Source organism: Ranitomeya imitator, chromosome 1, assembly GCF_032444005.1.
Source record: "Ranitomeya imitator isolate aRanImi1 chromosome 1, aRanImi1.pri, whole genome shotgun sequence".
NCBI classification, from domain to species: Eukaryota; Metazoa; Chordata; class Amphibia; order Anura; family Dendrobatidae; genus Ranitomeya; species Ranitomeya imitator.
The window spans coordinates 1,057,428,980-1,057,456,273 of NC_091282.1; the positions used below are offsets into that span (position 1 = coordinate 1,057,428,980).

Consider the following 27,294-nt stretch of genomic DNA (forward strand, 5'->3'; position numbering starts at 1 on the left):
GGTGGGTCAGTGAGCTTAGGGTGGGTGTCAGGGCTCAGTCTCAGTCTTTCCTCTTCTGCTCCCTGGATCACTAGTCTCAGACCACCTGCCCTCTGCTCTGTACTGTATAGTAGGACGATCAGGCAGGAGACCTGAGGAGCTGCAGGACTACAACACTTAGGAGCTCAGTCCTGGCATGCTGGGACTTGTAGTGACACAGCAGCTAGAGCTTGCTGAGTGTCATCACCCCCTGGGTCTGCTTCCTTGTGCCAACCATAGCCCAAATGTTAGAACACTATTACTGTGCCAACCATAGCCCACCTCTTTACACTGTGCAGACCTCCCACCTGATCCATAGGTGAAGCCCCCAGGCTGCTGCCTGCCTGCACACTGATCCCCCTGCACCATGCACAGCTGCAGGCAGGGAAGGGTTAACCATTACAGGCCAGCCTGGGTGCCGCCCCTTGTAACCAGGAGGGATCCCCTGCTGCAGAGAATCGCTCTATTTTTAGAATCATGGGGCTTCAGACTCCAGGCTGCAATCTACAGGGACAGTCACTGTGTGGGGTGATGAAGTGTTGCCACAGATCAGTGCTGCACACATAACGCTCCATGTACAGGGAGACACACTGCTGCTGCTGGGGGATTTCCTGCCCCTGGACTGAGGGAGGAAGCTTTCAGCAACACAGGGCAGGTCGGCAGTGATCGCAGCCTGTACTGTAATAAGTACAGGCTGTGATCACTGCTAATGCTGCAGATACTTACCCCAAACCCTCGCTCCCAGCAGCTTCTCCTCAACATCTTCTGTCCTCGCAGCCCACAGCAAACAAAATGGCCGCGATCTCCTCTCACAGCTCCTCTCACAGCTGTGACGTAGCAGCCCAGTGGGCGTGTCCAGGTCACAGCTGAGAGGCAGGAGAAGCAGCCTCAATGTAAGAGATGCGGTCGGGGTCCGACTGTTGGCTCCTATGTCCATGTGTGCCGTAAGTGAGGAGTGCAAGTGTCGTTCCCAGACACACACACCCCCACTAGTCAAAATGGCAGCCCCCAGTGGCACACACAAATGTCAATAAATAAAAAACTATTAAAGTAGTTAATTTAATTTTGTATTAAAAATAATTGATTGTATAATCAATAATTATTAATACAAAAATTAAAATCACGGCACCTTCCCTTTAAGCAAAAAAGAATATATACATGTTTGGTATCAGCGTACTCATACTGACCTGGATAATTATATTGGCAGGTCAGTTTTAGCATTTAGCTAACATGATAAAAATAAAAAATTAATTGTGGAATTGTACTTTGCGAGTTTACTAAACTTGAATTTTTTTCCCGTTTTCCAGTACACTATGAGATTGAATCAATAATGTCATTCAAAAGTACAGCTCGTCCTGCAAAAAAAGAGGCCTCATGTGGTGTGATGGTGTGATATGTTATGTGGGTATCATTTTGTGTATATTTATATTTTACTGATTTTCATAGTGTTCTCTTGTTGCCCTGTATCATTCCGTGTATTTCCCATATTGTCTAGAGTCTCAATTACCTTCCAAAAGGCTGATAATTGAATTAGCTCACTTGCTGTCTGCAGCCTGACTGTATCTATGCCTCTTGATGACCCCCTGTAGTGCATTAATCCCAGAGGCACCTTTGTCAGGTCTGGGAGGCCTGAAAACCACCCAAATGTCTGACTGCCCCTGGACATCAGGAGGGGCTGGGGAGGACAGGACTGGGAAGTCAGTTCCGATGTGGTGAGGATGGTGTGAAGACAGCAAGCCAGAGAGAAAGGGAAGCGTATGGATTTTTCATCCTCTGTCTGCTGGATTATTGGACTCTCATCTCCTTGGACATTTTATCCTGTTACTGAACTGCATTCGTTTTCTGGACTATTGTATCCTCGGTGTGGTGGATTGTTCATGGACCTTTTAGCTTTGCCTATAATAAAGGTCTGGGGATTGTTCACACTTCCCTCGCTCTGTTGATTGTGTGGTATCAGAGAAGGACCCCGTGACTTGTAGCTTTATTGAAGGAAGAATAAAAAAGTTATGGCTCTGCGAAGATGAGAAGCAAACCACAAAAGTGCAAAAACGAAATATCGAAAGGTTAAATCTCAATCTTGAATGTACTTTAGGTAACAAAAAATGTTGGTGCACACTTCAAATTCACACTCTTTCTAAAAATGACTATAAACATTGTAACAATAAAAGACTAAATAGCCCTTATAAAATGTACTTACCCTGCAGTGAAACCATTAGCCTAAAAAGATATAATGGGCTTTCAAGAAACTAGAATATCATTAACTAATGCTCTCAAATTTTCTGTTAAAAATTACCCCAATATATTTAAATAATCTCTCAAGAAAAAAAGAGGGTGTTATAATTTCAATTAGAAATATAATATTAGAGATACAATAACAAGGCAACTTATGTGGCTTCCCAGACAAAAACCACAGACAAAAGTAGAAGGTTTCATATTTAATTTTGAAAATTAGAAAAACTTATATACAGTGTAAAAAAATTGGCTAAAAAGAGGCCAAATTAAATCCTTAAATAAGATTATATACAAAATAAAAATGGTTCAGAAAAGACATTTAATATGGTTTGGAGATTTAAATATAATTCCCAATAATCAATTACCGGTAGATCAATAATCAATTCCCAATAATAAATTAGACAATCAATTAGATGTAATTTTGTTGTTAATTAGACAGCAGTATGTGACATGAAATGAATGGTTAGCAAAGGAAAGCCTATTTAAAGGGAATTGATTCCTCAATTCCTCTTCTAAGGAATATACCTTTTATTCTGATGCTCAGCATACATTTTCCAGGATTGACCTGATAATAATAAATATATATTATTTATCAAAATGTAAGACATTTTCCATTAGTGATAGAAATTGGTCAGATAATGCTCCACTAATATTTTCAATTAAATCATTCTGTTATCTCAAAACCCCAAAAAATTTTATTACAACATCCTAATTATAAAGGAAAAATTGAAAAATCAATTACATTTTATTTTAAAGAAAATAAAGCTTAGGATATTGCATTATCAACAATATGAAATTCACACCAAGCAGTAACCAAAGTAAATGTTACCCAGAAGCGTAAAATTAAACAAAATATTGAAGAAATCACCCCAACAAAAATCATGATACTGGATTAAAGCAACAAACCAACCCTACCCCTCAAACAAACATACTCTAAAGAGCCAAATTAAAAAGCCTACTGATTGATGACTTTGACAAATTAGTACAATCTACAAAAGCCAATTAGTACTATTCTTACAATAAAATGACAAAATTAATGGCAAATAAAGTAAAATTTCAAAAACAAAACAATAGAATTAAGTAAATTAAGCAAATCTAAAATTATAAAATATACACATTTGAAGGATGTAACAGAAAAATTTGCTTCTTGCTATTCTAAATTTTATAATTTGGAAATTGCGATAATATATCAAAACTTTCTCAACAGGATACTGATAACTTCCTACCAAGTTTGAAAAATTATCAAATATGGATTGGAGAATTCAGAAAGCTATTGAGATTAGATTGGTTATGCGGAAATTCAAAAATGGCAATTTTCCAGAAGTGAATGGTCTATCCAATAAATAATATTACACTTATGAACATCTCTTATTACCCTTTTTGACGCAGCTACTTAACCATATAGAAAAGGAGGGAAAATCCTCCCTGGAAATGGTACAAGCAACTATAGTTGTAATCCCAAAACAAATAAAATTAACATCAGTCACATACAATAGGCACGATCTTCTTCCTCAAAAAGGATCCAAAAATTTGTTCTAAATTGATTTAAACAATTCCACCCAACATAATCCATATAAATCAAATAGGATTTACTAATGGAAGACTGTTATCAAGATGCATTGTAGATTTGATTTCATGTATTGAAAATCAAAAAATGCCTTCTCTGCTCCTATCTCTAGAGGCAATGAAGACATTTGATAGGATCCATAAAGACTATACATTTTCAAAATTACAAAAATTCAGCTTATAAAGTTAAATTTTTCATTCTATCAAAACATTATACTCATGTCCCTCAGCAAATGTATTAGTCAATAACCAATTATCAGGCAATTTTTCTATTATCAATGCGACTAGATAGGACTTTCCCTTATCTCCTTTGATTTTCACAATTAGAATAGAACCTTTTGCGGAATCCATTAGGGTTAATTTTCTTATAAAAAGCATACCCATTGTATTTCAGACAATATAAACTTGGACTTTTCGCTGATGACATAATTATATTGACAAACCCACTCAATTCTAATCACATACATAATAAATACATTTAGTTTCCTTTTTTTTCTAAACAACACCCAAATTACAATATACTTTCAGGACCATTCCATTATTAGTACCAGATGCCTTAATTAAAACATTACAAAATCAAATTTCTTTTTGCAAAGAAAATACTCTGTAAACATAAAAGCAGATGTGGGACTGGATCACCAAATGTGATGAGATATTACAAAACCAGTATCATTATGCAAACTTTGCAAAAATAAAAAAAAATTTTGCAATTTTCCGATACCTGCAATGTCGCGGCTAGGGTTGAGCGAAACGGGTCGGTAAGATTCAGAAGTCGCCGACTTTTGGCAAGGTCGGGTTTCATGAAACCCGACCCGACCCCAGTGTGGGGTCGGCCATGAAGTCGGCGATCTTCTGAATCTGGAATCGGAATTCCGATACCGATTCCCGATATGTTTAAAATATCGGGAATTGGTATCGGAATTCAGATTTAAGTGTAAAATAAAGAATTAAAATAAAAAATATCGCAATACTTACCCTCTGACGCGCCCTGGTACTAACCGGGAACCTTCCTCCTTCGAATCAGCGCTTCCAAGATCTAATAGGAATATACTCACCCTCGGACGCGCCCTGCTTCTTTCCGACAGCCTTCCTTCCTAAGAATCAGCGCTTCCAGGACCTTCGGTGACGTCGCGGTGACGTCACGGCTTCTGATTGGTCGCGCGGCGGTCACATGGGCGGTCGTGCGACCAATCACAAGCCGCGACGTCACCGCGACGTCACCGAAGGTCCTGAAAGTGCTGATTCGAAAAAAGGAAGGTTCCCGGTTAGTACCAGGGCGCGTCAGAGGGTAAGTATTGCGATATTTTTTATTTTAATTCTTTATTTTACACTAAAATATGGATCGCAGGGCCTGAAGGAGAGTTTCCTCTCCTTCAGACCCTGGGAACCATGGAAACCCAATGCACTGCATTGGGTTTCGGGTTTCGGCCGACCCCGACCCCGACTTTTTTATAGGATCGGCCGATTTCACTCGTGAAACCCGACCCGATCCTATAAAAGTAAAGGTCGCTCAACCCTAGTCGCGGCGACCAAAAAAACATAATTCTGGCATTTCGAAATTTTTTCTCACTACGTCATTTAGCAATCAGGTTAATTCTTTTCTTTTATTGATAGATTTGGCGTTTTTGAACTCGGCGATACCAAATATGTGTATATTTGATTTTTTTATTGTTTTATTTTGAATTGGGCGAAAGGCTTGTGATTTAAACTTTTATATAATTTTTATGTTTTTCATATTTTTTAAAACATTTTTTTTTACTTTTGCCATGCTTCAATAGCCTCCATGAGAGGCTAGAAGCTGGCACAACTCGATCGGCTCTGCTACATAGGAGCGATGCTCAGATCGCTCCTATGGAATAGAATTGCTGCATTGTTATGAGCACCGACCACTGGGTGGGGCTCACAGCAATCTGGTATCAACAACCATATAGGTCTCAAGGAGACCTCAGGTTGTCATAACGACGCATCGCTGACACCGATCACATGACGGGGTCAGCGATGCTCTCATTTCCGGGCCCGATGGCGGAAAGCACTAGTTAAATACCGCTGTCAGCTTTTAACTAGTTAATAGAGGTGGGTGGACTGCGATTTCACCCGCTGATATTGCGGGCACATGTTATCTGTACAAAATAGCTGGCATGTCCCGGCTTTGATGCGGGCTCGCCAGAGCGGGGGTTCTGACCTCGGACGTACTATCCCGTCCAAGGTCAGAAAGGGGTTAAAAATAAATATAATCTCTCAAATAGAGTTATATAGATTTTTAGATATTAGAAAATATATCACAAAAAAAAAATCACCTGTCCAATTGGCTTCTCAAGAGAGCTCATAAATCTTATCAGAAACCCTTTAAATAATAATATCTGGAAAACTAATATCATATATTCAAAACTCAATTTAGATTATTCTTTTTCCAAAGAAATTAATATTACAAAATAGGAAACAGATTTTTATCTACTATAGAACAATGGCAACAAGCTCTGAAATGGTCCTATTCTGCTACTAATTGTGCCTCCCTCCGAGAGACACATTTTAAAATAATCTCTTGGAGGTGTCTCCTTCCCACAAGATTACACAAAGCTTTCTCATTACAATCATCAAAATGATGGTGAAAATGTGGACATTCCAGTAATTTTACATATATTTTTTGGGAATGCCCATTCATTCACTAAGAAGTTATTATAAAAAAAAAAATCAATATATTTTGACACTACGTATGGCTTTATCTTTAGATATGGAAACATTTCCCTCAAAAATTAGACTAATTCTCATAGCCAGTAAATGGAGACAAGTAAATACACCAACCATTGTACAAATAATAGAAAAAAAATAGAATCGTAATACTTATCAGTTTATTTTTGCTATCAAATATAATTATTATATTCTTCAACTTTGAAACCATTGACAAACATATTTCTTCCAGTAAGGAAAAATCCGCAATACAACTTGGTTAATGAAAACAGAAAGATTCTGATAATTTTAGTATAATATGAGACATAGTAATATTAAAAAAAAACAAATGATAAAAATATAAAATACCTTAACAGCTTTACACCTGAAGATGGTTTGCCTGTCAATGACCAGGACAATTTTCACAATTCTGATCACTGTCACTTAATTAGCTAATACCGCTGGAATGCTTCAATGGATCCCAATGATTCTGAGACTTTTTTTGTGACATATTGTACTTCATGATAGTGGTAAAATTGGTAGTGGTAGCAATTTTCCAACTTTGAATTTTCATGCCATTAAATCACATAGATATGTCGCACAAAATAGTTAATGAGTAGAGATGCCGATCTCCTTTTTTTTTTCTTTCCCGCATTTACAGTGGGGCAGTGCAGTCTCTCAGCCTATTAGCAGTGCACACACACACAGCAAAGTGCATGTGATGCACACAAGCAAGGGCATGTGTCATTGGCTGTGTATGTCACATATCCTTGCCCTATAAGAACCAGCCATTTTTCTCGTCGCCACCATTTCCTCATTGCTGCAGCTTAGTGTTAGACAGCACCGCTGCTGCTGTGGGCGCTATACTATACAGTATAAGAGTGTGAATTGCAGGCGAATTTGCAGTTAGATAGAGAGAGATAGGTTTAGGGAGTCGGGACTAGTTGTAATATCAGCCCTTTTCAGGGTCGGTTACAGCAGTTCATAGCACTTTTTGCCAGGCAGGTCTGAGCCAGTGCTGTGCAAGTGTTTGTCACAGCATTTGGTGTAATCTAGATCAGCCAATCCTTTTGGGCTAGTAGCATTGTCTGGTAGTCATCTGAATAGCCCGCCTGTGAAGCTAGCTACACCGCCTGTGTATCTAATAATTTTTTACTGCATCTAACCCAGTAAAAAAATCCCATGGCAGACAAAATGACTAGTGATAAAAATTCCCCATTAAATGTCACCTGCTTAACCCAGCAAGAAGTGCGGCGGCGTCTAAAAATCACTAAAATTGACAAATCTCCGGGCCCGGATGGGATACACCCTCGAGTACTGCAGGAATTAAGTACAGTCATTGATAGACCATTATTTTTAATCTTTAAAGAGTCCATAATAACAGGGTCTGTACCACAGGACTGGCGTATAGCAAATGTGGTGCCAATATTCAAAAAGGGGACAAAAACTGAACTCGGAAATTATAGGCCAGTAAGCTTAACCTCTACTGTGGGTAAAATCCTGGAGGGCATTCTAAGGGATGCTATAATGGAGTATCTGAAGAGGAATAACCTCATGACCCAGTATCAGCACGGGTTTACTAGGGACCATTTATGTCAGACTAATTTGATCAGTTTCTATGAAGAGGTAAGTTCCGGACTGGACTGGATGTAGTGTATGTGGACTTTTCAAAAGCTTTTGATACGGTGCCACACAAAAGGTTGATACATAAAATGAGAATAATGGGGATAGGGGAAAATATGTGTAAGTGGGTTTAGAGCTGGCTCAGGGATAGGGAACAAAGGGTGGTTATTAATGGAGCACACTCAGACTGGGTAGCGATTAGCAGTGGGGTACCACAGGGGTCAGTATTGGCCCCTCTTCTTTTTAACATATTTATTAATGACCTTGTAGGGGGCATTCAGAGTAGAATTTCAATATTTGCAGATGACACTAAACTCTGCAGGGTAATCAATACAGAGGAGGACAATTTTATATTACAGGATGATTTATGTAAACTAGAAGCTTGGGCTGATAAATGGCAAATGAGCTTTAATGGGGATAAACGTAAGGTCATGCACTTGGGTAGAAGTAATAAGATGTATAATTATGTGCTTAATTCTAAAACTCTGGGCAAAACCGTCAATGAAAAAGACCTGGGTGTATGGGTGGATGACCAACTCATATTCAGTGGCCAGTGTCAGGCAGCTGCTACAAAGGCAAATAAAATAATGGGATGCATTAAAAGAGGCATAGATGCTCATGAGGAGAACATAATTTTACCTCTATACAAGTCACTAGTTCGACCACACTTAGAACACTGTGCACAGTTCTGGTCTCCAGTGTATAAGAAAGACATAGCTGAACTGGAGCGGGTGCAGAGAAGAGCGACCAAGCTTATTAGAGGACTGGGGGGTCTGCAATACCAAGATAGGTTATTACACTTGGGGCTATTTAGTTTGGAAAAACGAAGACTAAGGGGTGATCTTATGTTAATGTATAAATATATGAGTAAACAGTATAAAGACCTTTCTGATGATCTTTTTAATCATAGACCTGAAACAGGGACAAGGGGGCATCCTCTACGTTTGGAGGAAAAAAGGTTTAAGCATAATAACAGACGCGGATTCTTTACTGCAAGAGCAGTGAGACTATGGAACTCTCTGCCGTATGATGTTGTGATGAGTGATTCATTACTTAAATTTAAGAGGGGACAGGATACATTTCTGGAAAAGTATAATGTTACAGGGTATATACACTAGATTCCTTGATAGGGCGTTGATCCAGGGAACTAGTCTGATTGCCGTATGTGGAGTCGGGAAGGAATTTTTTTCCCCAATGTGGAGCTTACTCTTTGCCACATGGGTTTTTTTTGCCTTCCTCTGGATCAACATGTTAGGGCATGTTAGGTTAGGCTATGGGTTGAACTAGATGGACTTAAAGTCTTCCTTCAACCTTAATAACTATGTAAAAAAATGCTTTTGGGTTTAGTAGCAGTGTCTGCACGTCAGCGGTGTAGCCCTCCTGTGAAGCAAGCTACACCGCCTGTGTATCTAATAATTTTTTACTGCATCTAACCCAGTAAATCCTTTTGGGCTAGTACCACAGTTTGGCCACTCTGCTCGGTTTCCATCCATCCTTTTTTGTGCCATAACTAGAGTTGCCAATTAGTTAAGCACCAAAATGAGTGGCAAAAGGCCTGCTGCTGGTGGAAAGGGGAATAGGCGTGTTGGAAAGGGAATAAAAGATTGTGTCCGTGGGGTAGGTGGTAAAGCAACAGAAACATCTGCAGAAGAAAGACCATCTTCCAGCCAAAGTAAGATGTCTACTTCTTTTCATGGACAATCTGATATGATCCCTTTCTTATGACCATCGCTACAAGCATCGCTACAAATTCCAGATGAGGCACAAAAACAGCAGGTGCTTGAACGGATATCAAGTGCTCCTTCAAGTGGGCTCTCCTCCACCTCAACTTCAACATCACAAATACACCAGTCCTCAGAGGTGTCACCCCAATCGCACTTGCTTCCTCACAGCTCCCAAGTCTCCAGCCGCCCGTCTGAGTATGGGGTAAAACAGATGGTTAAGTCTGCAGAGCTGTTTACTCATACTTTAGCCTGGGAATCAGAGGTTTGCTCCAGAGCTTCTGTGAATTCAGATGAGGAAATGATCTGCACTGATGCCCAGTATCTTTGTGAGTCAGATACAGGCCCAGATGAAGTAGGTTCTGAGCATAATGCAGACCCTCGTTCCCAAACTGTAACTCCTGTTGGTGGAGACAATGAGGAAGATGATGATGAGACTGAGATACCTGATTGGAACGAAAACTTGACTTTTCGATCAGGGCAGGAAGAGGTTGGTTCTGAGGATGACGGGTGTGAGAACACACAGGGTGATGATGACAAGGTTGGAGACCCCACTTACTGTCAACCAACAGTCCGCCAGTCCATGAGGTCAGCAGAGGAGGTGGAGGAGGATGCTATTGACAATGAGGTTAGATTGCGCCTTCCTGGACAGAGACGGAGTACTGGAAGCACATCAACAACTGCATCCTCAACCACAACTGTGCCTCTGAGCACAAGTCGTGGTGGCTCTTCAGGTCGTATGGGCTCTAAGCCTTGCATAGCCTGGGCATTTTTTGAGATCACAAAGGATGTCCCAACTCATGTTGTCTGTAAGATTTGTCACCAAAATCTCAGAAGAGACCAAAAAATGAATAGTTCATGCATGAACCATCACATGGATATGAGGCATAAGTTGCAGTGGGAAGCTCACTGTGCTACAATGCGGCCTAGTGGGCCGCGTCAACCACCGTCTGCCCCATCAAGTGCATCCGCCTCCTCTTCATCCTCTGTGACTGTGGGGACAGCAGTTGCACATGGTTTTGGATGCAGACCTTCCACCTCTTTACCCGCAACAGCCAGTGTGATTGGCAGGTCATCAGTACATTTGCAAGTGGAAACACCTGCAGATGTTGAGCGCTCTCCGACATCGAGACCACCACATTTTGATCAAGGCAACATAATATCTCGGCCTGCACCTTCCTCAGAGACCAGCAGTTTGCCAGGTACACCCTACTCAACCCCGTCTAAGCACGGCAGCCAGCCCTCGGTCCCTCAGATGTGGACAAGTAAAAGACCATTTCCTCCTAGCCATGACAAAGCCAAGAGGTTGAATTTCACCATCTGCAAGCTGTTGGCTACAGAAATGCTGCCTTTCCACCTGGTGGACACAGAGGATTTTCGAGACCTTATGTCCATCGCAGTGCCCCAGTACCAGATGCCCAGTCACCACTACTTCTCAAAGAAAGCTGTGCCCGCGCTACACCAGCATGTCGCACACAACATTACGGCTTCCTTGAGAAACTCTGTGTGTGACAGGTTGCATTTCACCACAGACACTTGGACAAGTAGACATGGACAGGGGCGTTACATGTCGGTGACTGGGCACTGGGTAACTACGGCGACATCAGGAGAAGGGGCTGCTGTCCAAGTCTTGCCGTCCCCACGAGTTGCTCGTTGATCCTCTATCTAGAAGTTTCTCCACTGCTTCTGTCTCCTCAACCTCCTCTCGGTCCTCCACCTGCACCCAAAGCCTGTCTGGTAATGCCACCCGCGTTGTAACTGCGCAGAAGGAATCCTGCACTCCTCCTCACTATGCTGTCACCAGGGCTCAACGGCATCAGGCAGTGTTTACATTGAAATGTCTGGGAAATTTGAGTCACACAGCTGAGGAGTTGTGGTCAGCTCTGGAGACCGAGTTCCATCAATGGTTGTCTCCACTCAACCTGCAGCCAGGGAAGGCTGTGTGCGACAGTGCTGCAAACCTGGGTGCGGCCCTTAGCCGGGGCAATGTCACACACGTGCCTTGTATGGCTCACGTTTTGAACCTGGTTATTCAGCAATATTTATCCCACTATCCCAGACTAGATGGGCTTCTGCAGAGGGCACGGTCGCTGTGTGCTCACTTCCGCCATTCGCATCCCGCAGCTCAATGACTTACATCTCTACAGAAGTCATTGGGCCTGCCAGTTCACCGGCTGAAATGCGATGTGGCCACATGGTGGAATTCAACTCTGCACATGTTGCAGCGACTGTGGCAGCAATGACGAGCCCTGGTGCAATATGTTATGACGTATAGCCTGGGCCAATGAGATCAAGAGGTGGGGCAAATCATGCTGCAGGACTGGTCTCAGATCAGGGACCTATGCACCCTTTTGCACAGTTTTGAAATAGCAACCAAGATGTTTAGTGCTGACGATGCCATTATCAGCATGACCATACCGGTGATTTACATGCTGGAGCACACCTTAAACAGTGTTCGGAGTCAGGTGGTGGAACAAGAGGAGGAGGAGGAGGAACAGGAGGAGTTGTATGCGGAAGGGATAATATCTCCAAGGTCAAGAAGGTTGGCAGCACCAAGGCGGCTGGCATTGGAGGCTGGGGGAGAGGGATTACCGAGGCGCATGGTAGCAGCCAAACTGTTGAGGAAGGTGCAGGAGGCGAGGAAGAAGTGGAGGACGAACTGGCGCTGGGCATGGAAGACTCATCAGATGAGGGAGACCTTGATCAAATTTCTGTTGTGCGAGGTTGGGGGGAGAGGGCAGATGAAGGAAGTATGATTCTCACCTCGCCACCATGAAGACAACAAGGACTTGGTCCTCCTGGATGCGCAAGACACATGAGTGCCTTCTTGCTGCACTACCTGCAACATGACACTCGGATTGTCAGAATCCGAAGTAATGCCGACTACTGGGTTGCCACACTCTTAGATCCCCGGTACAAAAGTAAATTTGGCGAAATAATTCCTGTCATAGAAAGGGATTCAAGCATGCAGGAGTATCAGCAGAGACTATTACAGATTCTAACATCAGCTTTTCCACAAAACACCAGTGGTGCACGTAGTGAATCTCTGAGTTCTAGCTTGCCAACCATGGGACTGTCGAGTCATTGCTCAAACCGTAACAGTAACATCGTATCTGGTGGTAACAGCAGTTTTTTCCAATCGTTTCAAGAATTTTTTAGACCATCCTTTGCAAGGCCACAGGAGACAAGAAGTCTGACGCATAGCCAACGCCTAGAGAGGATGGTACAGGAGCATCTCCAAGTTAACATTGATGCCATGACTGTGGAATTGGACCCTTGCTCATTTTGGGCTTCCAGTCTTTAAAAAATGGCCTGAGCTCGCCATTCATGCCTTGGAGATCTTGTCTTGCCCTGCAGCCAGCATTCTCTCTGAACGTGTGTTCAGCGCTGCTGGTGGTGTGCTGACAGATAAGCGCATGCAGCTGTCCAGTGAGAATGTAGACAGACTAACGTTCATCAAGATGAAAAAATCCTGATCCGCAAGGACTTTTCTACCCCATGTCATCCTGGGGAGACTAAAAGCTTGATGATTTTTGATAATCACCTCACCAACCATTTTAAGAAACTATGGGGAAATTGATGCCACTTAAGTGGTGTCTGTGACCCAATTTTTGGAAAAAATGGAGAGTCTTTTTGGAGTCCCCTTGCTGTGTTTTACATGATGTTGGCATCGTCAATTCCAGGTAGGTGGGGTCACTCCCCCCCTGTTAACCTTTAGAAACTACATACACTATGGCTTGGGGTAACACAGATGGTTGAGTCTGCAGAGCTGCTTCAAAGTTTCAGTGTCTGCTAGTCAGCAGAGTAGCCCACCCATGAAGCAAGCTACACCACCTGTTTATCTAATTACTAATTTTTAACTGCATCTAGCCAATTCAATATTTTGGGCCTAGTAGCAGTGTCTGCTACTCAGCAGAGTACCCCATCCATGAAGCAAGCTACACCACCTGTTTATCTAATTACTAATTTTTAACTGCATCTAGCCAAGGCAATATTTTGGGCCTAGTAGCAGTGTCTGCTACTCAGCAGAGTACCCCACCCATGAAGCAAGCTATACCGCCTGTTTATTTAAGTACTAATTTTTAACTGCATCTATCCCAGGAAATCCTTTTTGGGCCTAGTAGCAGTGTCTGCTACTCAGCAGAGTACCCCACCCATGAAGCAAGCTACACCGCCTGGTTATCTAATTACTAATTTTTAACTGCATCTAGCCCAGGCAATACTTTGAGCCTAGTAGCAGTGTCTGCTATTCAGCAGAGTACCCCACCCATGAAGCAAGCTACATCGACCTCTTCCTTTCTCAATCTAACCCCTCGGCTCTGGGGTGTCCGCTCTCACGCCAGCTCTCTCCTTCTCACAGGTGGACTGTCGCGTGTATTCACACTGTGGCAAATCTTTTGGGCCCAGGCATAAGAAGTCGTCGAGGTAATGGATAATATGTGCCCCCTTAGAAACGTCCATGATGACCCATTCGAGGAAGCAACTAAACGCCTCAAATAGTGAGCAGGATATGGAGCACCCCATGGGCAAACAGCGATCTATGTAGTATGCACCTTCACAGAAGCAGCCCAAGAGGCGGACACTATTCAGAGGCACAGGTAGTAACCGGAATGCCCCCTCAATGTCTGTTTTGGCCATTGGGGTGCCCCTTCCCAACTTCTTGACCCACCTGATTGCCTCATCAAAGGAGGTACAGTATATAGTACTATACTTGGGTCTGCGTCGATGTTGTCGTTTACTGACCTGCCCCTTGGATACGACAAATGGTGGATTAGTCTGAATGTATTGGATTCCTTTTTTGGCATGACTCCCAACGGGGATACCACTACACGTGTTCTGAATGGACCCGCCATTGTACCTAAAGATATTTCTTTTTTAAATTTTTTTTTGTCACGACGTCTGGGTGTTGGTAGGCTGATTTTAGATTTTTACTCCAGCCTTTCTTGATTTTAGAAGGGCATGACATGCCTATATCTGTGTCTCATCTGTGTCTCATCTCATCTGTGTCTTTACTCCTCCACCTCTTTTCTTTTCACATGACTATATGTATTTGTGACTTTTCCATGTGTTTGTTGTGTCTTCTGAGCAGTTTATCAGCTTTTGGACACCTTTTAAAGTGTTTTCTATGTGTTTTCTATGTGTTTGTATTTGTTTGTGTTTGCCTGCCATTGGTTTCAATGGGGTTCGACGGTGTTCGTTGAAAGTTCGATGAATATTTGTCGAACATGCCCCAATTCGGCGAACCGAACTCGAACACTAGGGGCGTGGCTCAACATTATTAATGAGTAACATTTTCCACATGTCTACTTTACATCAGCACAAACTTGGAACCAAATTTTTTTGGTTAGAAAGTTATAAGGGTTAAAAGTTAACCAGCGAGTTTTCCAACAAAATTTACAAAACCATTTTTTTTAGGGACCACATCATATTTTAAGTCACTTTGAGGGGTTTATATGATGAAAGATACCCAACAGTGACATGATTCTAAAAACTGCACCCCTAAAGGTGCTCAAAACCACTTTTAGAAAGTTTATTAACCCTTCAGGTGCTTCATAGTAATTTTTGGAATGTGTAGAAAAAAAATGAACATTTAACTTTTTTTCACAAAAAATTTACTTCAGATCCAATTTTTTTTATTTTGACAAGGGTGACAAGAAAAAGTGGACCGCAAAATTTGTGTAATTTCTCCTGAGCATGCGGATATCCCGTATGAGGGAGAAAACTACTGTTTGGGTGCATGGAAGTGCTCGGAAAGGAAAGAGCGTCATTTGAATTTTTGAATGTAAAATTTCCTGGAATCAATATCAGACGTCATGTCCCATTTTGAGAACCGCTGATGTGCCTAAACAGTGGACACCCCCCACAAGTAACCCCATTTTGGAAACTAGAAGACCCAAGGAATGTATTTAGATGTGCTTCACAGAAGTTTATAACGTTGAGCCATGAAATACAAAAATCACATATTCCTCAAAAAAAAATATTTTGGCCCCAAATTTTTCATTTTCATAAGGGGAACAGGAGAAATTTAACCATACAATATTTTGTGCAATTTCTCTTGAGTACGCCAATACCCAATATGTGGGGGAATATTACTTTTGAGGCACAGTGCAAAGCTCAGAAAGGAAGAGGTGCCATATAGTTCAGATTTTGCTGTAATAGTTTGAGGGTGTTATGTCACATTGACAGAGCCCCTGAGGTGCCACAATAACAGAAACCCCCTATATGTAGACTCACTTTATAAACTACACTCCCCAATGAATTCATCTAGGGGTGCAGGGACCATATTGACACCACATGTGCCTCACCGAATTTTACACTATTGAACGGTGAAGAAAGAATAAATTACATTTTTACAACTAAAATGTTGTTTTAGCCCCAAGTTTTAAATTTTTGAGGGCTAATAGGAAATTTTTTAACAACAAACTGAGGTCCATTTTTTCCTGAGTGCGCCAATACCCTACATGTAATCAGGAAATATTTTTCAGGCACAGAAGGCAAGGAACGCCAGATTTTACTGTTATGGTTTGTAGGTGCCATGACCCACTGGGAGAGCCCTTCAGGTGCAAACACAGCAGAACACTCTCATAAGTGACACTATTTTACACCTCTCAATTAATTCATCTAGGGGTGCAGTGATCATATTGACCCCACAGGTGTGTTGCAGAATTTTATACCATTGGGCAGTGAAGAAAAAAAAACTACATTTTTACCACCAAAATTTTGCTTGAGCCTCATATTTTACACTAGATGGTGGCCCACACGTATCGGGTATTCTAGAATATGCATGTCCACGAAGTATATTGCACAGCCACGTAGTATATTGCCCAGCCATGTAGTATATTGCCCAGCCATGTAGTATATTGCCCAGCCACGTAGTATATTGCAAAGCCCACGTAGTATATTGCCCAGCCACGTAGTATATTGCCCAGTCACGTAGTATATTGCCCAGCCACGTAGTATATGGCACAGCCCACGTAGTATATTGCCCAACCACGTAGTATATTGCCCACTCACGTAGTATATTGCCCAGCCACGTAGTATATTGCACAGCCCATGTAGTATATTGCCCAGCCACGTCGTATATTGCCCAGCGACGTAGTATATTGCCCAGCCATGTAGTATATTGCCCAGCCACGTAGTATATTGCCCAGCCACATAGTATATTGCCCAGTGACGTAGTATATTGCCCAGCCACGTACTATATTGCCCAGCCACGTAATATATTGCACAGCCCATGTAGTATATTGCCCAGCCACGTAGTATATTGCCCAGCGACGTAGTATATTGCCCAGCCATGTAGTATATTGCCCAGCCACATAGTATATTGCCCAGTGACGTAGTATATTGTCCAGCCACGTAGTATATTGCCCAGTTATGTAGTATATTGCCCAGTGACGTAGTATACAGCACAGAGCCACATAGTATATTGCACAGCGACATAGTATACAGCACAGAGCCACGTAGTATATTGCACAGCGACATAGTATACAGCACAGAGCCACGTAGTATATTGCCCAGCTACATAGTATATTGCCCAGCCACGTATGTCACAGGTTAAAAAATAAAAAATAAACATATACTCACCTTCCGATGCGAGGGCCCCTTGTAGTTCTGTCGCCTGTGCGCGGTGCACGCGGCAGCTTCCGGTCCCAGGGTGTGGTGCTGTCGCGGTCACATGACCGTGACGTCATGGCAGGTCCTTCTCGCATATCATCCTTAGGACCAGGACCTGCCGCTTGCATGGAGCGGTCACCGGAGCATCGCGAAAGGTGAGTATATAATGATTTTTTATTTTTTTTATTATTTTTAACATTAGATCTTTTTACTATTGACGCTACATAGGCAGCATCAATAGTAAAAACTTGGTCACACAGGGTTGATAGCGGCGGTAATGGAGTGAGTTACCCGCGGCATAACGCGGTCCGTTACCGCTGGCATTAACCCTGTGTGTGCAGTGAATGCGGGGAGTATGGAGCGGGCGCCGGGCACTGACTGCTGTGGAGTAGGGAGGGACTAATAGGACTGTGGCCATCGCAAATTGGTCGCGGTAGTCATGACAGGCAGCTGGCGAGACCAATCAGCGACTTGGATTCCATGACAGACAGAGGCCATGACCAATGAATATCCGTGACAGAAGGACAGACAGACAGAAAGACGGAAGTGACCCTTAGACAATTATATAGTAGATTTTCACACAATAAGTGGGTAAAAATGCCACCAAAATTTGTCCCAGGAGGAACGGAGGGCTATTTGCCTCCTGGAGTGCAGATGTTCCTAGAACATTTTGCAGACATATACAGAGACCCTAATTGATTGAAGAGTCAAATCCCCCCTCAAGTGACCCCATTTTGGAAACTATACCCCTTGGGGAATTTATCTACAGATGTAGTAACAATTTTGACTCCATGGGTATTTTCCAGAAACAAGCAGCAATGAATATTGCCTAGTGAAAATTGTAAACTGCCGTTGTAGCGACAAGCACACTGCAGTGACTAGTACGTTGCAGTCACCAGTATGTTACGGCTAGCCCATGCTTCTGAAGGCATGAACCTGTAAGTTAGGCGGACTCTCATTGCTTCAGCGATGCCAAACGTGGACGCAATAGGTGGTTTGGGTACACTGTATGGCTCACAAGGGAGGGGGCATTTGGATTTGGGAGTGGAAAATTTGCTGAATTTCTTTTGGAAGGTGAGGAGCCATTTCGCTTTTCCAGAGCCTTTTTTGCTATCAGTAACATGGAAGCCCTCTATATTTTCATTAATAGATGACAGACCTAAGTGAGAGCTTGCTTTATTTTGTGGATTGAGTTGAAGCTTTTATTAGGAACATTTTGCATAATGTTTGCAATCACATTTATCTGGCGCTCTATGCTGAGCACTTACTTTGGGGTTTCCATCTAAATCTCTGAGTGCCATGATTCAAATGAAACCTCTGAGGAATCCACTCACTATAATGAGGCATCAGAGTTACTCTGGACTCCGTCTGGCTTCTGATCAGTGGTGTCCTTTTTATAAGTGCTCAAAATTGTGGTGGACCGTGCCTTTATGCACACCTAAAAAGACGGACACCGCCGGATCACAGGTCAGACAGTAACCTACAGTGACTCCATCTGCCTTATTATAGGGAATCTTTCGCTGGGGGTTCCATCTGAATCAGATATTTCCAGGAAGTCCCTCCTGACAGCACGCTGGAGGACGTCCTCCTCCTCCTTCCTGGGACAGGAAACACACGAGAGTTCAAATGTCCGGTCCCACCCACCAATCCTCAGTGTTTTTCCTGTTCCTGCATGGAGGGACACACAAGAAAGAGCTGCGCAGCTTACCGAGCTCAGGGGGATTGTGCGGTCCTCCAAATCCTTCCCCCTGTCAAGAGGCTCAGGGTCAAAACTTCCCAGTGGGGAGTCCCTCTACCCCAAAGGCCCGGAGCGGGACGAGGCTCTGGGATTGAACCGCTCCTCCCGGTGGGAGGCTCTCGGCTCAGGACGTGGCAGCAATCCGAGCGGTGTTCCTCCAGTCAGCATAATCGCACTGCTCTGGCGACGCTACACCCGGCGCGCGGCTTCCGGAAACAGAGGAGCTGCGTCACTTCCGGTTTCGTCGGGGTCGGCGTAACGTCACTTCCGGTGGTGTTCTAAGAGCGGGGAGAGCAGGCACTCCATCAGGAGAAGTCACAGCACTTAGTGATACTTAGTCGCTATTAACATTAGTGTTCAGCATCGTGCAGGGGGTACTTCATGGGCTCCGGCTTCAGTCCAGCTATGGAAGGCATGATCGAGGGGATGGAGGGGTAAGTCTGCTCTGTGCAGTCCACCCTCACCTCAGATAGTACTATAGTACGCCACCTAGCCTATTACTCTCTACTTGTGTCGTTTAGGATAAGGGAAACCCCGCTGCTCCCTCAGCCATGGCTAAGAAAACTGGAAAGATCACGGCAAAGACCAACAAATGTCCAGTGTGCCACGTAAAACTCCCAGACTCCCATGGCAAGACCCTCTGCGCACCCTGTACTTCTAGGGTCATGAAGGACGAGCAGTCTTCACTGCTTTCAGAGATGAGATCCCTGATCCGGGAGGAAGTTCAGGCTTCTATGTCTAGTCTTTCACATTCACGCCCGACCAGTCCCTTTTCTGTCCGAAAGTGGGCCAGACGGGAGAAGGACCATGGGGAGACAGAGTATTCTTCTGATGAAGGTCCTGATCTAAGGGAGTCTCTGTCAGAAGAGGAGGGAGAAATTCCAGCAGAGAACCAGGATCGTGCCAGGAAGTACCTTTTCCAGTCAACAGGACTTGGTGTTCTGCTGACTTGTGGCGCGAAACCAGACTGTGTTTCCTATAAGCGATCATATTAAGGCCATGGTTCAAGAAGAGTGGTAGGATGCTGAGCGCCGGTTGGTGCTATCTCGTGACTTTAAAAACCGTTTACCATTCGACCCGGAGGAAGTCAAGTTATGGGAGGAGGTCCCTAAAATTGATGTTCCGGTTGCAAAGGTTGCCAAGAAGACTGCTATACCTTTTGAGGACTCGTCTAGTTTGTGTGACCCTATGGACAGAAAAGCTGACATTCTCCTAAAAAGGGGCTGGGAGGCTTCCGTGGCCCTAATTAGGACCAACATAGTGGCCACCTCGGTGGCCAGATCTATGTACTTATGGATGGGTCAGTTTAGAGGAGCATCTATCCAATAAGACTCCTAGATCAGATATTCTGTCTTCCCTGCCTATTATGAAATCTGCCATGGCATTTTTATGTGATATGACAGCAGAATCGGTCAGATTCTCAGCTCGAAACAGTTCCCTATCTAATGCAGCTAGGAGGGATGTATGGCTAAGGTCCTGGTCAGGAGATAATGCCTCTAAAACCAAGCTCTGCTCCATTCCATTCTCTGGGCAGAGGGTGTTTGGTCCAGCATTCTTCTCCAGAAAGCAGTTTGATTTCAGGGGACAGAATAGGTCCAGCAGAGGATCCTACAGAGGTTCCCGTGGACAGAGTAATAAGGGCAGAGGTCTTTTCTTTAGCCCAACTTCCAGAACTAAGTCACAATGACGCCACTTGCCTAGGGGGAAGGCTTCATCAATTCGCAAAAAATTGGGCCCAGATCACGAAAAACCAGTGGGTTTGAAGAATGTTGTCAGAGGGATACAGCATAGAGCTTTACTCCCCTCCCCCAGAAAGATATATCTCACCTACTATAGTTAGAACAGACTCGGCCATACTAAAGGTACCTTCACACTGAGCAACTTTACAACGAGAACGACAGCGATCCGTGACGTTGCAGCATCCTGGATAGCGATCTCGTTGTGTTTGACACGCAGCAGCGATCAGGATCCTGCTGTGACATCGCTGGTCGTAGCTGAAAGTCCAGAACTTTATTTGGTTGTCAGGTCGGCGTGATTCGTCATGTTTGACAGCAAAAGCAACGATGCCTGCAATGTTTTTTCACAGAGCTAACAACCAGCGAGAACGATAAGTACGTCACTGGATCGCTCCTGCATCGTTCTGGAGTTGCTGTGTTTGACATCTCTACAGCGACCTAACAGCGACGCTCCAGCGATCTAGTTTAGGTCGGATCGTTGTCTATATCGCTGGAGCGTCGCTAAATGTGATGGTACCTTTACAGAATTACAAGACATGCTCAGGGCAGCAGTAATAATTCCGGTTCCTCCATCAGAGATAGGAAAGGGGCACTATTCTTCCCTATTCACTATCACAAAGCCGTCGGGAGACATTCGCACTATAATAAATCTAAAACCTTCGAATGCGTGGGTGAGATACAAAAGGTTCCGAATGGAATCTATCCGGTCAGCAGTTCATCTTATAGATCAGAATGCCGTGATGTGCACGCTCGACCTAAAAAGTGCTTACTATCAGGTTTCGGTGCATCCCTCATCACAGAATCTGCTGAGGTTTGCAGTGGCACTGCCAACCCGGACCTGCCACTATCAGTTTCAGGGCCTCCCCTTTGGGCTGGCTTCTGCACCTCATATTTTCACAAAACTCATATCAGAAATGGTGGTCTTTTTGAGAAGTCAAGGCATTATAATAATTCCATACCTGGACGACTTTCTTCTTGTGGCAGGTTCAGTGGAGATCCTAGAGGATCACAAGACTCGGATGATTTCAGTAATGGAACATCTAGGATGGGTAATAAACTGGCAGAAGTCCGACCTGATACCAGAACAGAAGAAGATCTTCCTGGGAGTGTGTCTGGACTCCAGACGCAAAATATCCCTGCTACCAGAGGTCAAGCAAGAGACAATTCGAACTCGAGTCAGGTACCTATTGGAACATCGAATTTCCATATGGATTTCGATGAAAGTACTAGGCCTGATGATGGCCTGCATTCCTTGTGTCAGATGGGCACAGTCACACTCAAGACCCCTGCAGAGACAAATCCTGTCTGTTTGGGATCGCCGTCAGACATCTCTAGATGCCCCCTTGAAGCTGGCAGGTCCTGTTCGGAGATCTCTCCACTGGTGGACTCAGGCAGAAAACCTAAGGGTGGGCGTCTTATGGTCCACCTCCCCCTACGTAGTAGTCACCACGGATGCCAGCGCATGGGGCTGGGGAGCCCACCTTCAGGGCAGAATCTTCCAGGGCAAGTGGCCAGCAAGTATCAGAGACAGATCTTCCAACTTCAGAGAACTTTATGCCGTATGGGAAGCGTTAAAGCGAAATCGGATCATGCTTTCAGGTCATCATGTCAGAATTTTTTCCGACAATGTGACGACGGTCTTATTCCTGAATCATCAGGGAGGCCCCAGATATCGTCCACTGCAGGATCTAGCAGAAACGATTTTCAACTGGGCGGAAGACTCGGTTCTATCCATAACGGCCATCCACCTAGAGGGTTCTCAGAATGTGATTGCGGACTATCTGAGCAGACGGCATGTGTCCAACAGAGTGGGAGCTGAATCAAAATATCTTCCTAAGGTTATATCATCGGTGGGGAACCCCCAATATAGACCTATTTGCAAACAGAAGAAACTCGAAGGTCTCAAGATTCTTCTCTCTGAACCCCTCGGAGCTTCCAGACAGGATAGAGTCAGCGGTAGGTGGAACCCCTCTCATATGCTTTTCCACCCCTGGCTTTGATTCCAGCCGTTCTACGAAAGATCAAGGAGGATCGAGCAAGGGTCATCTTGATCGTTCCATACTGGGCAAGAAGAAGCTGGTTTCCCCTACTGGGATCCTTAGCGATCGACAACCCAATCGAGTTACCCATTCAGGGGAATGTCATTCACCAGGGACCAGTTTACCATCCGAATCCAGGCAAACTCCGTTTTTCAGCATGGATCCTGAAAGGGACATCATGAAGTCTAAAGGCTTGTCGGACCAGGTTATAGCCATTATCCAGGCTAGTAGAAAACCAGTAACATCAGCCATTTACCGCAAAATTTGGAAACTATTTTGTCTAGAAAGTGGCAGGTCCAACATTGTGTCAGGCTCTCTGGACATGTCTGGCATCCTAAACTTCCTACAAAAAGGGTTCAACATGTACATTAAAAGTTCAGGTGTCTGCACTAAGCTCCTTTTTAGACTACACTTTGGCATCTCACCCATGGATAATAAGGTTCATCCAGGCCACTCAAAGAATGCGTCCGACCATTAGACAGTTGTCCCCATCCTGGGACCTTAACTTAGTCCTTGGGGCCCTGAGCAAGGGCTCTTATGCATTGGGCGGGGATATGCCTATTTCGGTTCGCACACGGAAAGTTGCTTTTTTAGTGGCGATCACCACGGCCAAGAGGGTTGGAGATATCCAATCACTATGTACCAGAGACCCGTATCTCCAGATTACGGACGATAGTTTAATTCTGAAACTAGACCCATCGTTTATTCCAAAGGTAGGCTCTGCTAAAAATAGGAATCAGGAGATAGTGCTTCCTTCTTTCTGTAATAATCCTTCCAACGTGAAAGAAAGAACCCTCCACTTACTGGATGTCAGACAGGCAGTTTTAGACTATCTGCAGGCTACTAACACTTGGCGTATAGACCCAAATCTCTTTATTCTTTTTGGGGGAAAGAACAGGGGTAAGAAGACCTCTAAGGCCTCAATTGCTCGCTGGATCACAACGGTAATCTCAGATGCCTATCGATCTGAGGGGATCTCCCCTCCAGTGGGCTTACGAGCCCACTCTACACGTGGGGTTTCTGCCTCCTGGGCTGAACGGGCAGGAGCATCAGTAGAACAGATTTGTAAGGCCGCAACATGGGCCAGTGCTGGCACCTTCTGTAAACATTATAAACTTGATGTTATGTCTGGTCAACACACTGCTTTCGGGAGGAAGGTCCTCCAAGCAGTATTCCCACCCTAAGGAGGTGCTTTGGTACTGTCAGGAGGGACGTCCTGGAAAATAGGCATTAGTCCTACCGGTAATTATGTTTCCAGGAGTCCATCCTGACAGCACTGGTAGTTCCCCCCCAGTCTTGCCATATATATATATATATATATATATATATATATATATATATATATGTGTATTATGATGTAATATGATTCTGTTATTAAAGGTTTTTATTTGCATTATTCCATGAGATGGTTCTTGTTACAACACTGAGGATTGGTGGGTGGGACCAAACATTTGAACTCTCGTGTGTTTCCTGTCCCAGCAAGGAGGAGGAGGACGTCCTCCAGCATGCTGTCAGGATGGACTCCTGGAAACATAATTACCGGTAGGACTAATGCCTATTTTCAGAGAATTACGGTATGTGGAAACCCTGGTGTAAGCGCTTAGAGTAGAGCGCAGTATAAATGTGCGCTGAGCCTTACTGCGATCTTTGGGAGGAAGAAAGAAAGAATCAACAACAGGTGAGAAATTGGTTTTATTTATTTTTTACATCATTCCTCATGCGGTATAAGTGATATGGCGACTTTATTCTTTGGGTCAGTGCGATTACAACGATACCAGATTTGTTTCATTTTTTCCTGTTTGGATGCTGTCACACACTGAAAGTCACATTTTATTGCATATTTTGAAAGCTATTATTTTTTCATATTTCATCCAACAGAGTCAAGTGATAGCTTGTTTTTTAGCGAGACGAGCTGACATTTTTATTGCTTGCATAACATTTTTTGATCGCTTTCTATTGCGATTTTTGGGAGACAAAATGAAAAAAACAGCAATTCAGGAATTGTTTTCTGGGGTCTTTTTTATGCAGTTCCACATGTGGTAAAATTGATAAGGCAGGTTTATTCTTCGCGTCAGTACGATTACAGCAATACCACATTTATATTTTTTATGTTTTGGAGCTTTTACACAGTAAAAACTATTTTATAGAAAAAAATTATTATTTTTGCGTCGCCTAATTCTGAGAATTATAACTTTGTTATTTTTTCCACGGATGGACCTGTATGGCAGCTTCTTTTTTGTGGGACGAGATCAGGGCCGGACTGGCCATCGGGCAGTTCTGGCAAATGCCAGAAGGGCCGGTGGCAGTAGTGGGCCGCTCGAGTGTGCCGCTGTCGGCACACTCCCCTGGCTGCCGGCACACTCCCCCGCTCTCGGCACACTCCCCCCGCTGTCGGCACACTTTCCCCGCTCTCGGCACACTCCCCCTGCTGTTGGCACACTCCCCCCGCTGTCGTCACACTCCTCACGCTGTCGGCACACTCCCCCCGCTCTCGGCACACTCCCCCCGCTGTCGGCACACTCCCCCCGCTGTCGGCACACTCCCCCAGCTCTCGGCATACTACCCCCGCTGTCAGCACACTCTCCGGCGCCCCGTATTCAACTATACCGGCGTCATAGACGCCGGTACAGTTGAATGCAATGATGGAGGAGAGGGCGTCTGCTGACGCTTTCTCTCCCATCATTCCCCACTCTGCCTCTGACACTGCGGGTGCGCGATGACGTCATATCATCGCGCACCTGCTGTGTGTGAGGCGGGCAGACTGCAGCTGCTGAGACCGGAGCTTGGAGCAGCGCGGGGCAAGAAGAAAGGTGAGTAGAGTGTTTTTTTTCTTATATATAAATCAATGAGTGATAACTGGATTGTGGGGCTATGGGGGGGGGGCTGCATTACATTCTATGAGGGCTGTGTTGCATTACATTCTATGGGGGCTGTGCTGCAATACATTCTATGGGGGCTGTGCTGTATTACATTCTATGGGGGCTGTGCTGTATTACATTCTATGGGGGCTGTGCTGTATTACATTCTATGGGGGCTGGCTGCATTACATTCTATGGGGCTGTGCTGCATTACATTCTATGGGGGCTGGCTGCATTACATTCTATGGGGGCTGTGCCTCACAAACACCGGAGCTACCGCCTCACCAACACCGGAGCTACCGCCTCACCAACACCGGAGCTCCTGCAACCCTCAACCTACTGTCTCCTTCCCCATAATCCTGTAGAATGTAAGCCCGCAAGGGCAGGGTCCTCGCCCCTCTGTATCAGTCCGTCATTGTTAGTTTGTTTACTGTATGTGATATTTGTAACTTGTATGTAACCCCTTCTCATGTACAGCACCATGGAATCAATGGTGCTATATAAATAAATAATAATAATAATAAAAATAATTACATTCTATGGGGGCTGGCTGCATTACATTCTATGAGGGCTGTGCTGTATTACATTCTATGGGGCTGTGCTGCATTACATTCTATGGGAGCTGTGCTGCATTACATTGTATGGGGCTGTGCTGCATTACATTCTATGGGGGCTGTGCTGCATTACATTCTATGGGGGCTGTGCTGTATTACATTCTATGGGGGCTGTGCTGTATTACATTCTATGGGGGCTGTGCTGCATTACATTCTATGGGGGCTGTGCTGCAGTACATTCTATGGGGGCTGTGCTGCATTACATTCTATGGGGGCTGTGCTGCATTACATTCTATGGGGCTGTCCTGCATTACATTCTATGGGGGCTGTGCTGCATTACATTCTATGGGGGCTGTGCTGCAGTACATTCTATGGGGGCTGTGCTGCATTACATTCTATGGGGGCTGTGCTGCATTACATTCTATGGGGCTGTCCTGCATTACATTCTATGGGGCTGTGCTGCATTACATTCTATGGGAGCTGTGCTGCATTACATTCTATGGGGCTGTGCTGCATTACATTCTATGGGGGCTGTGCTGCATTACATTCTATGGGGGCTGTGCTGTATTACATTCTATGGGGGCTGTGCTGTATTACATTCTATGGGGGCTGTGCTGCAGTACATTCTATGGGGGCTGTGCTGCAGTACATTCTATGGGGGCTGTGCTGCATTACATTCTATGGGGGCTGTGCTGCATTACATTCTATGGGGCTGTCCTGCATTACATTCTATGGGGCTGTGCTGTATTACATTCTATGGGGGCTGTGCTGCATTACATTCTATGGGGCTGTACTGTATTACATTCTATGGGGGCTGTGCTGCATTACATTCCATGGGGCTGTCCTGCATTACATTCTATGGGGCTGTGCTGCATTACATTCTATGGGGGCTGTGCTGCATTACATTCTATGGGGCTGTACTGTATTA

General features: G+C 44.3%; 1 protein-coding gene and 1 long non-coding RNA gene across 4 annotated transcripts in view; one reads left to right on the forward strand and one right to left on the reverse strand.

The window, feature by feature from the left end:
- LOC138656849 (uncharacterized) overlaps positions 1-860 on the reverse strand; it is a 36,782-nt gene extending 35,922 nt beyond the window's left edge. For both annotated transcript variants that reach the window (XR_011316979.1, XR_011316980.1), the window contains exon 1: positions 745-860. This is a non-coding gene — a long non-coding RNA (uncharacterized lncRNA). The remainder of the gene's footprint in view (positions 1-744) is intronic.
- Positions 1-27,294, forward strand: part of RXFP1 (relaxin family peptide receptor 1) — a 578,825-nt gene that overhangs the window by 452,458 nt on the left and 99,073 nt on the right. The window lies entirely within an intron of this gene.